The 16,497-nt window shown below is 42.5% G+C and overlaps 1 protein-coding gene across 1 annotated transcript in view; it reads left to right on the plus strand.

Moving 5' to 3' along the window:
* Nucleotides 1–10,351: 10,351 nt before the first annotated feature.
* Nucleotides 10,352–16,497, plus strand: part of PLEKHM3 (pleckstrin homology domain containing M3) — a 176,115-nt gene continuing 169,969 nt past the window's right edge. The window contains exon 1 of the mRNA XM_003784992.2: nucleotides 10,352–10,491. The gene's annotated coding sequence lies outside the window, so the exon portion shown is untranslated. The remainder of the gene's footprint in view (nucleotides 10,492–16,497) is intronic.

Genomic DNA, 16,497 nt, shown 5'->3' on the forward strand with positions numbered 1-16,497 from the left:
GCTGCCACTACGCCCAGCTATTTTTTTTTAGAGGCTGGGTCTTGCTCTTGCTCAGGCTGGTCTCCTGAGCTCAAGCAATACACCCCCCTCAGTTTCCCAGAGTGCTAGGATTACAGGCATGAGCCACCACACCTGGCCCACTCCACAGTTTTTTTGTTTTTGTTTTTGTTTTGTTTTTGTTTTGCAGTTTTTGGCAGGGGCTGGGTTACGGACCTGCCACCTATAGCATATGGAGCCAGCGCCCTTCTCCTTTGAGCCATAGGCGCTGCCCCCAACTCAACAGGTTTTGAGTAAACTGACTGTTAAAACAGGATAACATGAGGAAGTGGGGTTGACTCCAGCAACACAAGTACAAGAGTATGTGCTGCTCAGTGACAATCACGAAGCCTCTTCCTCATCCAATCCCCCCTCACCCCACCCCCCACACATAATATGTTGGCTCCTGGGAAGAATGAGTATAATGAAGCTGACAGAATAAAGAATCACTTTCTGGTTCTGAGTGTTGGAAGGACACCATAGACACCATGGGAAAACTAAGAGCACGCTCCGTTCAGTTCTTACTCCCTTTAACTTTGATCTGCATTTCATTTTAATGAATGTGAACAACTTACATGTGGGCCTCCTTCTGTATAATTTAGTTTAAATTTCTGTTATTTATTTCCATAAGCATGAACTTAACAATTATTTGAGAGATGTTGGTTTCTTGTAAAAGCACCATGAACAACCTGGTAGGTAACAACTTACGTGTACATCATGATCACTTATAATGTGAAAGACGGCTCGCTGCCTGTGGCTCAAGTGGCTAAGGCGCCAGCCACATACACCTAACGTGGAGGGTTCGAATCCAACCCAGGCCCACCAAACAACAATGATGGCTGCAACCAAAAAATGGCCAGGGGTTGTGGCGGGCACCTATGGTCCCAGCTAATTGGGAAGCTGGAGGCAGGAGACCTGCTTGAGCTCTGGAGTTGGAGGTTGCTGTGAGCTGTGATGCCACAGCACTCTCTACCCAGGGGGACAGCTTGAGGCTCTGTCTCAAAAAAAAAAAAAAGCAAAAATGTGGGAAAGAGAGCAGCATCTGAAGCCCTCACTGTTTTGGGGATCAGGTCCTTTTCTATCAGTGATTGCAATTCTGGTGAAAAAGAATGAATAGTGCAAAAGCTCATTGGGGTCTTAGGGCAGATTTTTAGATCATGCAGGAAAGGACAAAGAGAACAGATTTTTTTTTTTGGCTGGGGCCAGGTTTTGAACCCACCACCTCTGGTATATGGGGCCGGTGCCCTACTCCATGAGCCACAGGCACCACCCAAGAACAGATTCTTAAAGATAGCATTTGACCTTGGGCAAGATTCTAAAAAACAAATAAAAAGATTGTCCACTGATGGACACTTAGGTTGCTTCCGTATCTCTACTATTGTGAATAGTACTGAAATAAACATGGGAGTGCAGATATCTCCATGATGTGCTAATTCAAGTTCCTTTGGTTATATACACAGAAGCACATTGATAGATCATATGATAATTCTATTTTTAGTTTTTTAAGGAACCTCCATACAATTTTTCCAAAATGGCTGTACTAATTTACATCCCCTCCCACAGTGTCTAAGGGTTTCCTTTTCTCCATATGGTGATCAAAAATACAAACATATCTTTTTGATTATAGTCATTATAACAAGAGTAGTGATATCTTATTGTGGTTTAATTTGCATTTCTCCTCCAACTAGAGCGGCTGAGCATTTTTCCATATATCTGTTTGCCATTTGCATCTCTTCTTTTGAGAAATGTTTGTTCAGGTCCTTTGCCCATTTTTTAAAATCAGGCTATTTGTTTTCTTGAAGAAAATGTGTTATACACACAGGGAATACTACACAACTATTAACAAAAAAGAAATCCGGTTGTTCACAACAATAAGTCTGGAACCGGAGGCTATTATGCTAAATGAAGTAAGCCTGGCACCGAAAAAATAAACATTATATGATTTCACCTATACGTGGAACCTGAATTTTTTCTTTAGAGACAGTGTCTCATTCTGTCGCCTTGAGTAGGGTGCCATGGTATCATAGCTCACAGCAACCTCAAACTCCTGTGTTCGAGCGATCGTCTTCCCAGAGCCTCTGAAGTAGCTGGGACTAGAGGTGCCCACCACAACTCCCAGCTAGTTTTCCTGTTTTTAGTAGAGATGGGGACTCGCTCTTGTTCAGTCTGGTCTCAAACTCCTGACCTCAGGCAATCCACCTGCCTTGGGCCTCCCAGGGGCTAGGATTACAGGCATGAGCCATCTCGCCCAGCCCTGAAAAACTTGGTTTCATAGAAACAGAGAATAAAAAGGTGGTTACCTGAGGATGGGGTAGTAGAAAAAGGAGAGGAAGAGAAAGAGAAGATATTAAAGGATGAAAAGTTTCAGTTAGACTGGAAGAATAATTTTAGCGATGTATTGTACTGCATGGTGACTACAGTTAATAATAGTGTACTGTATATTTCAAAACTGCTAAAACCATAGACTTTTAACATCCCTACTACAAAAAATAAGTTGGTAAGGTGATGGATATGTGAATTAGCGCGATTCAGTCTTTCTACAATGTATTCATACGTAGATCACATCATACCCCAAAACATCATATTGTACTCGTAAATAAACAATTATTATTTGCCAATTGAAAATAAATTAGTTAAAAAAGAAACTCCTGGCATGACGACTGTAGCTCAGTGTTTAGGGCACTGGCCATATGCACTGGGACTGGTGGGTTCGAACCCGGCCAGGGCCTGCTGAATAACTATGACAACAATAACAAAATAAAAAAACACCGGGTATTGTGGTGGGCGCCTGTAGTCCCAGCTACTGGGAGGCTGAGGCAAGAGAATCACTTAAGCCCAAGAGTTTGAGGTTGCTGTGACCTGTGACGCTACAGCTCTCTACTGAGAGTGACATAGTGAGACTCTGTCTCAAAAAAAAAAAAAAAAATCTCCTATTTCTGACTACTTACCAGGAAATTAAATAAAAATTCTTTGGCCTGTTCAAAAAATAATTACTTGATAGCTGGTTGCTAAATGATTGTGAAACATTGGTAAAAATGACATGATCTGTGTACCAAAACTTAAGTGAGTCCTCTCTAAAATATTCTTTGCTTGTAGACAAATGAGAATTTTTATCTTGATTGTCATAGATATTTATTTGATTTTTGTTTGAATATTTCTCTTAGATCTTAAATCAGAAGGATGATTACATGTCCACTCTCTAATAAACATTTTGGTGTCTAGTATTTCTTTATCTAAAAAACAAAAGCATGAAAAATGTAAAAATCACCCTTGAAAACCAAATATAATCCTAGAATCTCAGTAGTCCTTGACATTACATGCAAAAATCTCTGGCTGGTATGAGTTTTTGTTAAAAGCTCCTGTGCTGGGCTGGGCCCAGTAGGTCACTCCTGTAATCTCAGCAGTTTGGGAGGCTAAGTTAAGAGGATTGCTGATGCCAGGAGTTTGAGAGCAGCCTACAACATATCCATACTCCTATCTTCATAATAAATAATTTAAATTGAGCCAGATGTGATGGCACACACTTGTGGGCCAGGTACTTGGGAAGGTGAAGTGGAAGGATTGCTTGAGCCTGGGAAATTGAGGTTGCAGTGAGCTGTGATCTTGCCGCTGTATTCTAGCCTGAGTGACACACCAGTTCCCTGTCTCTAAAAACATACATACATTGCTCATTGGATCTTACTATGAGAAATCACTGTGCTTGGTATTGTGAAGAATAATAATAAGAATTCATGATATAGACTTTTCATAATTCAGATGCCCTTAATTTCAATCCAGTGCTTTTTCTAGTATAGCAAAGCCTCCCTTATGACATAATTACCTTATCCCAATTGCACATGTAGTAAAGATAGAATATTGCATTAATAGGGTTAATCCCCAGTAGAACCTCCATGTCCTGCCCTTAGACCAGGGCACTCCATGCTTTAAAGGGCCCTTCCTCTGGCTGTCCTCTGGCTACATCTCTCTCTGATCTCTAAGGTAGCCACCTGGGACCCCCTCCATCTAGAACATACTTGGAGCCTCAGAATTCTCTGCCCCCAAAGTTGGGAGTGTGCCCCCAGGGCTGCATGAGCTGATCCCCCCCGCCCCCACCTCCCTGTTCTTATCCTCCTGGGAGCTGACCTAGCTGTCAGTGCGACCTTACTGGCCTCAGGAGTGGTTCTCTGGGGAAGCAGTTGACGATGCTGGGATGTGGCATTTGAGCTGTCTACTTACACATGTGATGCAGGAGAGAGAGAGCCTGGGCTGGGAAGCTGAGGGCACCTGCTTATTTTCTTGGCCTGGTCCTTCCAAATATCAGGGGTATGCATGCTGTCAAGGATGCATGTCAAGTTCACTTCTGATGAAGTAAACTTTTGCTCTTTGAAACTTTTCTGGCAATTTAGTTTTGAGTATGTGTTCAAGTTCTGTTTCCTTTTTGCTTCCAGGGCAGTGCAATCCAAAGGTTCACTCTTGGTAGGACATTTATGGGAAGATAGAATAGGTCATTGTTTCTGGTTAAAAGTTAGTGCGTTTTTTTTGTTGTTGTTGTTATTTTTATTTTTGAGTGCTTTGTAATATTCGGGAGGGGGGCAAATATTACCAAGCACTAATATAAACTCAGTGTGAATTAATTCATTCCACCAACCCTTCCAGGTGGACAATATTATTACAACTCTGTTCTGTGATGATGCAGCCAGAGCTGGAAACGAGGAATGGCAGGGGTGGTGTTCAAACTGTAGAGAATGGTGAACACTGACATATAAAGGGTTTGTTTATTCTAAAAGCCAGTTTACCAGGACATCACTGTACTTGACCCCATGTAGGGATACTCTGAAGCCTCTGAAAGTCCCCTCTGTAAGAAGTCTACATGGGGCTGGGGGAGGCTGTTGGTAGGCCTCACAGTTATACTTCTCTTTTCCCCTAAATCAGCTCTCCCCACCTCCTTGCACATGTGTTGGTTCCTGCAAGCTGAGCTTTGTCTCAAAGTCTGCCTTTCATGGAACCCAACCTGCAACAGCAGCTCTTAATGCTCTTAAATGTTGCAGATTATGGAGGCATTTTATTAAGAATGATAGATTTTTCCCAGAAGGAGACTAAAAATGTATCAAAGGTTCTAACTCACCTCAAGAATGAGACAGGATTTTTCGTTGTTGTTGTTTGTTTGTTTTTAGAGACAGAGTCTCACTTTATTGCCCTTGGTAGAGAGTGCTGTGGCATTACAGCTCACAGCAACCTCCAACTCCTTGGCTTAGGTGATTCTCTTGCCTCAGGCTCCCAAGTAGCTGGGACCACAGGCACCCGCCACAATGCTCGGCTATTTTTTTGTTGCAGTTTGGCCAGGTGTGTGTCTATATGTGTGTGTGTGTGTGTGTGTATATATATATGTGTATATATATATATAAATTTTTTTTTGGCTGGGGCTGGGTTTGAACCCGCCACCTCTAGCATATGGGGCCGGTGCCCTATTCCTTTGAGCAACAGGCACTGCCCCCTCCCCTTTTTAAAAGTACAGATGGGGTCTCGATCTTTCTCAGGCTGGCCTCGAACTTCTGAGCTCAAGGGCTCCTTCTGCTTCAGCCTCCCAGAGTGCTAGGATTACATGCATGAGCCCCTGTGCCCAGCCACCACTCTGTTTTAAAATTATTCTGATCATTCAGAGAGACTTTTCTGAATATCACTGTATAAAGTTAAAAAGATAGTAGTCCACAGCTGGATACAGTGTCAGTGTATCTGTAATCTCGGCTACGCAGGAAGCCAGGGCAGGATTGGTTGAGCCCGGGAATTTGAGACCAGCCTGGGTAACACAGTGAAATCTCATCTCAAGAAAGAAATAAACAACAAATAGAAACAAACAACAAACAAACAACAATAATGATGGCCTTAATGTAAACTATGAATTTTGGGTGATGATGATGTGTCAATTAAGTTTCATCATTTGTAGTAAACGCACCACTGTGGTGCAGGGTTGATAGTAGGGGAGGTTGTGTGCATGTAGGTGGGTGGGATAGGGAATATATTGGAATTCTCTGTACTTTCTGTTCAATTTTGTTATGAACCTAAAACTGTTCTAAAAAAGAGTCTATTTTGGCCAGGTAAGGCAGCTCATGCCAGTAATCCTACCACTTTGGGAGGCTGGGGTAGGAGGATTGCTTGAAAATAGGAGTTCAAGAGTAGCCTGGGCCATATAGTGAGACCTTTGGCTCTATAAAAATAAAACAAAAACATTACTAGCAGATTCCTGTAGTCCAAGCTACTCAAGAGGCTGAGGCAGATGGGTGGCTTGAGTCCAGGAAGTTGAGGTTATAGTGAAATCCAATTGGATCACTGTCCTCTAGCCTGGACAACAGAGTGAGACCTGGTCTCTAAAAAAAAAAAAAAAAAAAGTCTAAAACACAAAAAAACAAAAAATATGGTGGTAGGTAGGGCTTCTGTTAGCAGACAACCATTTCATGGGAGACATGAACATAAATATCTTACATTTAGAGGAGCAAAATGTCCCCAGCTGACAGACAGAAGCCCAAGAGTCTGCAGCTGCCCTGCCGAGATTCTTCTCGGCCCTAAACCTTTCATCCTTTTTCTGGGATCACCGGCTTAGTGGCACTGATAGTAAATGCAATCATTTTGTGAACATGGCTTTTTAATGCATTTTATGTGCCATGCTTTGTGCTCAGTGCACAATGGAAAAGCAATGACAGAACATGGGCCCTGCCCTCAGGCCTCACAGATGGCTGTAGCTTTTCTCAAAGGACAGTCTGCAGAGCACCTTCATGGACGTACGTTTTGAGTCACTTGTTAAAACTGCAGAATCCGGGATCCTATTGGAGGTATACCTTTGGAATAAAAAACTATGGGTGTGTCACCCAGGAATGTGCACTTTTAATAAGCACTCAAGAACCTTGACACTCAAAACGCGGCTTCACCTGGAAGTCCGTTAGTGTTACAAAGGCCTCATCCCAGACCTACTGAATTACTATCTGCATTATGGCAGGATTCTCACCTATTAAAATTTGAGGAACACCATCCTAGAAGATTCTGTTACATACTGAATTTTGAAAGCCATTAATCTAACCTCAGATTTATTTATTTATTTTTATTTTGAGACAGAGCCTCACTTTGTTGCCCTCAATAGAGTGATGTGTTGTCATAGCTCACAGCAATCTCAAACTCTTGGGCTTAAGTGATCCTCTTGCCTCAGCTTTCTGAGTAGCTGGGACTATAAACACCCATCACAACACTGGACTTTTTTTTTAAGAGATAGGGGTTCTCGCTCTTGCTCAGGCTGGTCTCCAACTCCTGAGCTCAGGCAATCCACCCTCCTCGGCTTCCCATGGTGCTAAGAGAACAGGCATGGTGAGCCACCAAGCCAGCCCCCTAACCGCAGACTTACAGGGGTATAGATGAAGGCTGTGCAGTGTGAAGAGTGCACTTACAAAGGAACGCCTGAGTTCTTCCAGGACTCTGTATGCACAAAAGGAGCAGGTTTCCCAGTCAGGGTTGATTTCCAGGAGAGGTGCTTAAATGGGCAAGGACAAGTTGGCCAGGCTAAGGTAAGGGATGGGGATAGGGGTGAGAAATCGGAGGTAATCACATGTTCAAAGTCCTAAGGCAAAAGAGGACCCTGCAAGTTTAGGTAAGAAAAAAAATTACCTCAAATTTCAGAATATAAAAAAGGCCTATTGAAACTCTGAACATCAACTAAAGGAGATATTTTTTAAAAACTCAATGGTTAAAGATTTGCTTATTCATCTTTTGGTGGGAGAGTCAGATCTTTAGGTTTTTATGATGCTGCTCTCTCTGACCCCAGTAACAATTTATGTTTGCTTTCCTTTATTCATATATATATAATACACTGGGCATTGTGCTAGGTAAGAGGTCCTTGCATAGAACTGGGATGAGGGTGCGCAAGACAGGAGAGGAGACCTGTCCAGGGTCAAGGAAAGACTTTAATAGAGTGGAAAAGCAGAATGGAGACTGACCAGGTATCAGCTCAGCTCCCACACTGTTGAAAAGGCCTTATCAGTATAGCTGAAATAAGCCAGAGCACCAGCTGGGGCTCTTCCCTAGATCAGGTCAGGATTATGGGCAGTTAGTACCAGCCAGGATATGGGTAGGGCATTCCCAGGAACTCTGGCCTTGAGAGACTCCAGAAGTCTGGGGAGGAGATTGCTGGTTACTAACCAGATTTTCTAAAATGGCCGCACTCCTGTCAGGGTTATGATGATTCCTTTCCCACAGTAGGTGCATATCCCATGTCTGTGAGTAAAACTGAAATACTTCCTGCCCTCAGGGAGTTTATAGGCCAGAATGGAGAAGTCAATAAAACAGATAAATAAATATGTAAATATAAACTGACCCTAGTGGCCCCTCCCCCAAAGCCCCTTTCTGCCCTTAAAGTTACAACTCCTCCCTAGCACATGGAGTGACCTGATTACCTCACACCCTGTTCCAATTTCCCACTGCCCGACCCTAATGGCTCTTTCCGCTGGAGGAATAATGGAATAACTCCTTATTGGTTATCCCACCAGCCCGTCACCATTCTAAAACTCCCCTATATAAGAATATGTTCACTCCGCCATTTCTCTCTCTCTCTCTCTCCCCTCCTTCTGCCTTCCTTCTCTGCTCTCTTTTCTCTCTCTTCCCCCTCACTCTTCTCTATTCTCTCTTCTCTTCCCCGCCCCTTATCTTTCTCCCCTCCTTTCTTTGCCAGTCCAAGTGCCCCTCTTTCACCTAGTGTGATGGCCCCTGCAGTCCCACCTACTCCGGAGGCTCAGTCAGGGGCCCAGGAGTTCCAGTCCAGCCTGCACGACATCGGGAGACTTTGTTTCTTAAAAAGCAAAATAAAAGCCGGGCACAGTGGCTTACACCTGTCATTCTAGCACTCTGGGAAATTGAGGCAGGTGGATTGCTTGAGCTCAGTAGTTGGAGACCAACTTGAGCTAGAGTGAAACCCTGTCTCTACTAAAAATAGGAAAAAGACCCCAAACAACAACAACAACAACAAATAGCCAGGCCTTGTGACTGGTGCCTGTAGTCCCACCTACTTGGGAGCTGAGTCAAGAGGATTGCTCAAGCTCAGGAGTTTGAGGTTGCTGTGAGCTAATGCCATAGCACTCTACCAAGGGTGACAAGTGAGACTCTGTCTCAAAAAAAAAAAAGCAAAATTAAAATAAATCGAGGAAATGGCTATGTAGTGTGCTATTGATACAGGATTCCACCACTCAGGGGTAGACAGGGAGCCTCCCATTCTCTAGGCCCAGGCAAGCTCAGAGGTCAGAACCCCCCATTTCCAGGCACAAGCAGGTTGCCTTTTTGGGGACACACCCTCTGGGCTCTGATAAGATCATGAACAAAGTAGCCTGTGATGGTTTTTTGAGTGGTTCCACCTTGGGTAGGAGCACACACCCTAATCCCTTCTCAGGGATAAAGACTGTAAAGGACAGGATAACCTCGCCCTAGTGGAGGAGGAACTACATTCATTCATTTGTTAACCATTCATTTCCTCCTACCAACTGCCAGCCATGTGTAATGCTCTAGACCTAATACCCCTAGATAAAAGAGCCCTTGTAGAGATTCCTGAGAGAGTTCTTCAGTTCTTTTCCCCTTCCAGAAGCTCTGGTGCTTTTTACTTTTTCTGTATTCCTTTCTAACTTCTAATAAAAGTCCTATCTTACCACTTATCTGTGGTCAGTGAGTTCATTCTTCGAATCCCCAAGACCAAAGATCTACTGAAGAGCAAAATTCCGGTATCACTGTGAAGGAGAATGAGATGGCTGATTGCAAGGAGGGTCAAAAAGTGGCAAAGACACTTTGCAAAGTGGCCAAAGTCTTTGTAGGGAATGGTGTGGGTGGCCTAAGGAGCGCCCCGCTCGTCTCTCTCTCTCCTCTTGTTGGGAATCCACAGTGAAGTTGAAGACCTAGTAAAGGGCAGTGAAAACTTGATACTGCAGCTCCAAATCTGAGATAAGAGGCAACCTCCAGGTTCTAACAGTCCTACTTTTGAAAAGAACTTATCTCTAAGCAATTGTCTTAGACAAGAAAGCTGCTAAAAACCGCCCCGGTCCTAGTATGTCCCAGCCCCAATTTTCCCAGTTGCAAACCACCATTTTGGCGTGGGGAGGAGCAGCGAGGAGACCCCGCGCACACGCCATTGCTTGCACGGTGTGAGAGCTGAGAAAGGCGCTTCGGGAAGCAGAGAGCTAGGGAGCCATGGAGGGTGCCGTCAGGCCCCGCCGCCGGGAGCCGCGTCTTCGCGCTCTGGAACCTTACGTGTCAGGCTCTGGCTGCCCGGGTTGCCGGGGGGAAGCATTTAAGGGTGAGACCGGGAGAAGCCGCATGTAAACAGAGCCGGGCCGGGATGGTCAGCGGCCAGGCGGGCTGTCACCGGCGGCGGGCGGGGGGCTGCGGAAGCCGGACCCCGGCCGGGAGCGGACTGCAGGCCCCGGCGGTGAAGGGAAAGTAGTAGCCAGCGACCGGGTGAGCATCTGCCTGCTTCTGTGCTGCCTGGCCGACCGGCGGCGCGGAGGGGAGGGGGATGGGGCAGGGATGACAGCACTGTAATTATCCCAGAAGCTCCCAGAGGGTAGGGTGATTTTGCTGATTCTTCTAGGCTCTGGTGTTTATTTCATGCTGAAGACTGTACTACATTGTAATGGGTAAAGGATGAGGGGAGATTACTTGACGTGTTGTCAGCTTGTTTTGGGAAATCAGATGTGTAGTAGGACGAGAGAGTAGTTGAAATGAGTGGTCTTGTTCAGTGCGTGGTTCTTAGAGCCCACTGCCGCCCCTGCCGCCAGAGGGGTCATAGAAACCAAACCTCAGCAGGGCTTTTAACCCGCAAGCTGGGGCTCCCAGAGAAACAGAATGATTGTTCTTTCTGTTGACTCTGCCCATTTTTAATGTATAGTAAATGATACCACATGACTGATGACAAGCATGGACTGATGAAAGGATTATTAAACTAAAACTAAGGAGCTCTCAGACCAACCCCTTAAATGAATTACGACTGATAACATACAACTGGATGACAAATTGAGACCGGTTTAGGTGTATAACTTGCAAAGCAAGATACATTTAAATTACCAGGTTAAACTGAGATTGAACCATGCTGTTGTAAACTTATTTGTAAGGTTTTCTCCTCTTTGGAAGGAGCTATAGAGAAACACTTGGGTTTTTTTCTTTATATTTTAATTTCACTAATTATAGTGAATTGTAGTTTGTATTTATAAAGTATTCTTTTATAGAATACAACATGTAAATTATGATTAGTGATAATACAAGGCAGTTTTTTTTCATTAACTTAAAATGTCTTAACCAAAACTGGACTATACATAAATCTCTGAAAGGCCGGTGGAGGTGTGTCACTTGGGTTGTATAGTCTACCTTTTAGTTAGGAGATGAATATTAGGTTAAATTGCACACAGGGAAATGTTTTAAAACTTGTACATCAAAGAAGTGATACTGATGTCTAATGAGTTTATTACAATGAATGTTTTTACAGTGTAATGGTTCATAGTAAAGTCAGTAAAACCAGGCTATCTCAGTTTGAATTCCTGCTTGGTCATTTCCTAGTTGTGTAATCTTGGGTAGCTTGCTTAGCCTTGCTATGTTTCCCTAACCTGTAGAATGGAAATAACAACAGTACTGACCTCATTAGGGTTTTTATGAGGATTAAATGATTTAATATTTTTAAAGTGCTTAGAACAGTGGCATATTGAAATTGCTATATATCTGTTTATAAATACATACATAAAATAAAAAATATATCAGTGTTGAAAGTAGAACGTTAATTATCAGGGACTGGAGAGAGGGAAAGAATGGGGAGTCGTTAATGGGTAAGAGTTTCAGTTTTGCAAGGTGAAAAGAGTTCTGGAGACTGGCTGCCCAACACTGTGACTGTATTTAGCAATACTGAACTGTCCATTTAAAAATCACTAAGATGGTAAATTTTATGTTATGTGTATTGTTCCACAATAAAAAATATCATGCTAGCAAACTTATGTATTCTAAATCTTTATTGGCACACAGCAGCCCCATCCGTATTAGTTGTCTTTGTTTGCCATTATGAAAATACAGCCTCTGATAGTCATCAGTAAGATTATTCAGCAGATTCAAGCAATTGAGATTTAATTATAAAGAACACAAAAAACAACACTTAGGACTATAGCAGGCAGGATTCTAAATATGTCCCTCCACCAAGATTTCTCCTGCTAATCCCTGGAAGCTGTGTGTGCAATGAAGTATCACTCCCTTGATTATGTTATGTTACATGGCAGAGTTGAATTTAAAATGGAGAGACTATTTGCACAGGCCAAAATGAATCACAGGAATCTGCAAAAGTAGAGCGCTTTCTCTACTCAGTTACTCTTCAGGAGAAGAAATCAACATACTGTTGCTGCATCAAATATGGAGGGTAACTGCCAAGAAGGAATTGGGGCAGACTTGATAAGCGCTGGAAGCCTAGAGTTGCTGAGGGTGGGCCCTGGTTAACAGCCAGCCTAGAATGGAAACCTTAAGGAACTAGATTATGTTAACCATCCCAGTGAGTTTGAAACTGAATCCTTTACCAGAGTTTCTAGATAAAAGTCCAGGCTGGCCGAAACCTTGATTTCAGCCCTTGTGAGAGAGGTCTGAACAGAGAACCCACCCAAATCTACCCAGGCTTCTGACCGTCAGAACTAGGTGATAATAAATGGATATTGTTTTACACTACTAAGTTTGTGGAAATTTGTTATGCAGTAAGAGAAAACTAATATAGAGGGAAGCAGAAAAATGAGCAAAAACACAGTATCCATAGAAAAGAAAATTAGGCTGGACACCGTGGCTCATGCCTGTAATCCTAGCACTCTGGGTGGTCGAGGCGGGTGGATTGCTTGAGCTCACAAGTTTGTGACCAGCCTCAGCAAAAGCTAGACCCCATCTCCACTAAAAGTAGAAAATCTGAGGTAAAGAGGTTCACTTGAGCCCAAGAGTTTGAGGTTGCTGTGAGCTATGATGCCATAGTATTCTACCCAGGGTGATAGCTTGAGACTCTGTCTCAAAAAAAAAAAAAGAAAGAAAGAAAGAAAATTAAATGGCAATAGATATATAGGAATGCATTCTCTTTCCATTAATCAAAGAATAAAAATCAGAGCAATAGCAGGTACCATTTTTCCGGCTCTCAAATAAACATAGGTTTTAAAAATTTCTAATTCTCCACATCAATTAGTGTTCAGTTGAGCAACCACTCTCAAATGTGGCCCCTCAATCATGAGGGGCCTGCAATTGTTGCAGCCTTTTTGAAAAGCAGATTGGGTGAATATATGAAAAGCCTCAATAATGCTCCTAACCCTTGGACTTAGTAATTCCACTTCTAGGAATCTATTCAAAGGAATTTATGGGAAATACTTTAAAAGTTAATGTTCAAAGATGCTCAATATATCTTTGTTTAGAAAAGTCAAGTATTGGCAATAACCCAAATGCCCAACAAAAGACATCATCATTATAGTATTATCAAAGGATATGGTATTATACAGACATTGGGTAGGAAATTTATGAAGAATTATTAACAGTGTGGAATGGTGTTACCAGTTATTGACAAGTGGGGAAAAAATATGACAGAAAAGAGAATGTTCTTAAACATGTTTAGAAAAAAAAAGGGGGGATCTACATGGAGAAAGGGCTGAAAGGGCCAAAATAGGGCAGTCGTCTTTTTTTTTTTTTGACATTGGAAAGTGAATAAGTGTTGTTTATTTTGCATTTTATTCTTTTCTGTATTTTTGACATGTTGAACAATGATTATGCAGCACTTTTTTTATAATCACAAAAGTCAGTAAGCATTGCTTTGAAAACTCTTAATCTGTACATTATAGAAAGTACAATGAATCTGGGCAGTGCCTGTGGCTCAAAAGGGTGGGGCGCTGGTCCCATATGCCAGAGGCGGCGGGTTCAAACTCAGCCCCAACCAAAAACTGAAAAAAAAAAAAAAAAAGAAGAAGAAGAAAAAGAAAGTACAATGAATCTAATACACATTGTACAGTAAAATGATGGAAATAATAAAAACATAAATAAATATGTTACAGAAAGTGATTTTTGTAGGGAATAATAGAAAAGAGAAACCAAATATTACTAGAAAAGATTGAACTGAAGTTGGGAACGAACTTATACCTTGGCAGGGTAATCACTGAAAGCTTTGTGGTAGAAGGATAACTGAGTATCATACAGAGGTAATAGAAAAAGAAGGTGTATGGTTGAATTTTCATTAAAAGTCTTTGTTTTCTCATAAATGGATGGATTTAGGCTTTGGGCTATAGACCCAGGTTAATTATACTAGTAGAAAATAAAGAACTGGGCTCGGCGCCTGTAGTTCAGTGGCCAGGGCCTCAGCCACATACACCGGAGCTGGCGGGTATGAATCCAGCCCAGGCCGGCCAAACAACAATGACAACTACAACCGCATTGTGGCGGGCACCTGTAGTCCCAGCTACTTGGGAGGCTGAGGCAAGAGAATTGCTTAAGCCCAAGAGTTTGAGGTTGCTGTGAGCTGTGACACCATGGCACTCAACCCAGGGCGACATGAGACTGGCTCAAAAAGAAAAGAAAAGAAAAACTGTGAGGAATATGTAACCATTTGCCAAAACCAAAACAACAACAACAACAACAACAACAAAACCTCTGCATGACTTAGAAAAGCAAGCAGGACCTACCTAGCAACATTTGTATTAAACAACATCCAGACTAATACTTTTTGAATATTTATTAGATATTCCACACTTCTATTCCAGTTTACTCTTGTCTATAGCGTTTGGGAAAGACATAGAGTCAAGTGATTTATTTACATTTTTAAGAAGCAGGCAGGTAGATAGGTGCTACTTTAATTACTAATTCCAGAAGATCTGATCTTGATAGGAACTTAGAAAAGTTTGGGCATGTTTTTCAGGATTCTTAGGAAACATTTGGGCATATTTTTCAGGATTCTCCATCTCTAGACAGTCTCCGGGAGCACTAGGCTCCTGCGACTCCTACTTCGATTTTTCCATTGCTCTCTTTCCCATTCTCACTTCACTTTATGCTCCCACACCCCTAAAAAAGTACAGAAAGTTTCTGTTGCCCTGTTGGCTGCCAGCCAAATGCAAATTTGTTTCATGGGGAATGCTAACCCCTTAAGAGAAAAGGTGTATTAATATATCTAGCAAGGAATGGCCTTTTTCTCTTTTTCTTTTAGGGTGCATTCGGTATTTAGTTTGTAAGGAACTGATCTACATTCTAGCTTGGACTTTCTTGTGCAAGCCAAATAATTCAAAGAACTCAGAGCTGAGTGAGAAAAAAATGACCACCAGCAATAAATTCCATGCATTATGTTTACTCTATTCCATTGGCTATATGGATCATACCAGACGTGGAAAAACCTATATAATTTACTTTCTTGATGACAAGGTAAAAGTTTTATTTGGGCCATGTGTATAATTAATCTTGATGACTGTGTGAATTATGAGCAAAAAACAAAGTCAAAATATAGAAGCCATTGCATTGAGATGTGTTTTTCACATGCATTAATTTGAGTTATGTATTTCAAGTTGGATTCCCCAATTATCTGCCACATTTATGAGCATAGTAGAGATTTTTAAATACAAGCATCTTGACGAGTATAATCCATTTGTAATTCAGTACTAACTAAAGTAGCCCTGCTGTGCATTGTCCAGTTTGCTTGTATACCTTTACCTAACTGGGAGACTGTTAAATATTCACTTCACCTTGTGGTGTGTGGATGTGATTATAAATTTCCAGAACAGGAAATATGTATTACAGGTTAGAAAATGTCAGAAATGTAACTAGCAGTTTTTATGGCCCAGGAAATTAGCTAAATGATCTTTTCCCTCATGTTCTTGATCCACTTTTATCGGCACTTTAACTTTTTCAGAATAACTTCTCTTCCACCTTCAGGGGTTCATTGATTCATCGACTCAGCAAGTAAGAACTGAGCACTTGTATTGTGCCATGGCACCGTTCTTGGAGCTAGGAAGTCAACCTTGAAGAAGACAGACACTGTCTTTGGCTTCCTGAAGCTTCTAGTCTAGTGGGGAAAACAGAGGCATAAACAGGCCAGACTAAAATAGCAGAAGCGTTATAATGGAGGAAATCAGGGTGTAGTGGGAGCAGCTAAGATGGCTATTTGAAATGGACGTGGGAGATCAGGGAGAAGTGATACTCAGTGAACACCTGCAAGCTGAATGAGAATTTGTGTGAGTATGAGGGGGCGGTGTTGGGAAGGGAACAGTGGTAATGAAGGCGATGAAGGTGATGGTACTGAAAAACTGTGTTCCAAGCAGAAGAAACAGGATGGATGAGAAAGCTTGTAGAGGCTCGGCGCCTGTGGCTCAAGTGGCTAAGGCGCCAGCCACATACACCTAAGGTGGCGGGTTCAAATCCAGTCCAGGCCCGCCAAAACAACAATGACAGCTGCAACCAAAAAATAGCCAGGCGTTGTGGCGGGCGCCTGTGGTC

The sequence above is a fragment of the Otolemur garnettii genome, unplaced genomic scaffold, assembly GCF_000181295.1.
Source record: "Otolemur garnettii isolate 467f Iridium unplaced genomic scaffold, OtoGar3 scaffold00013, whole genome shotgun sequence".
In the NCBI taxonomy this organism is placed as follows: Eukaryota; Metazoa; Chordata; class Mammalia; order Primates; family Galagidae; genus Otolemur; species Otolemur garnettii.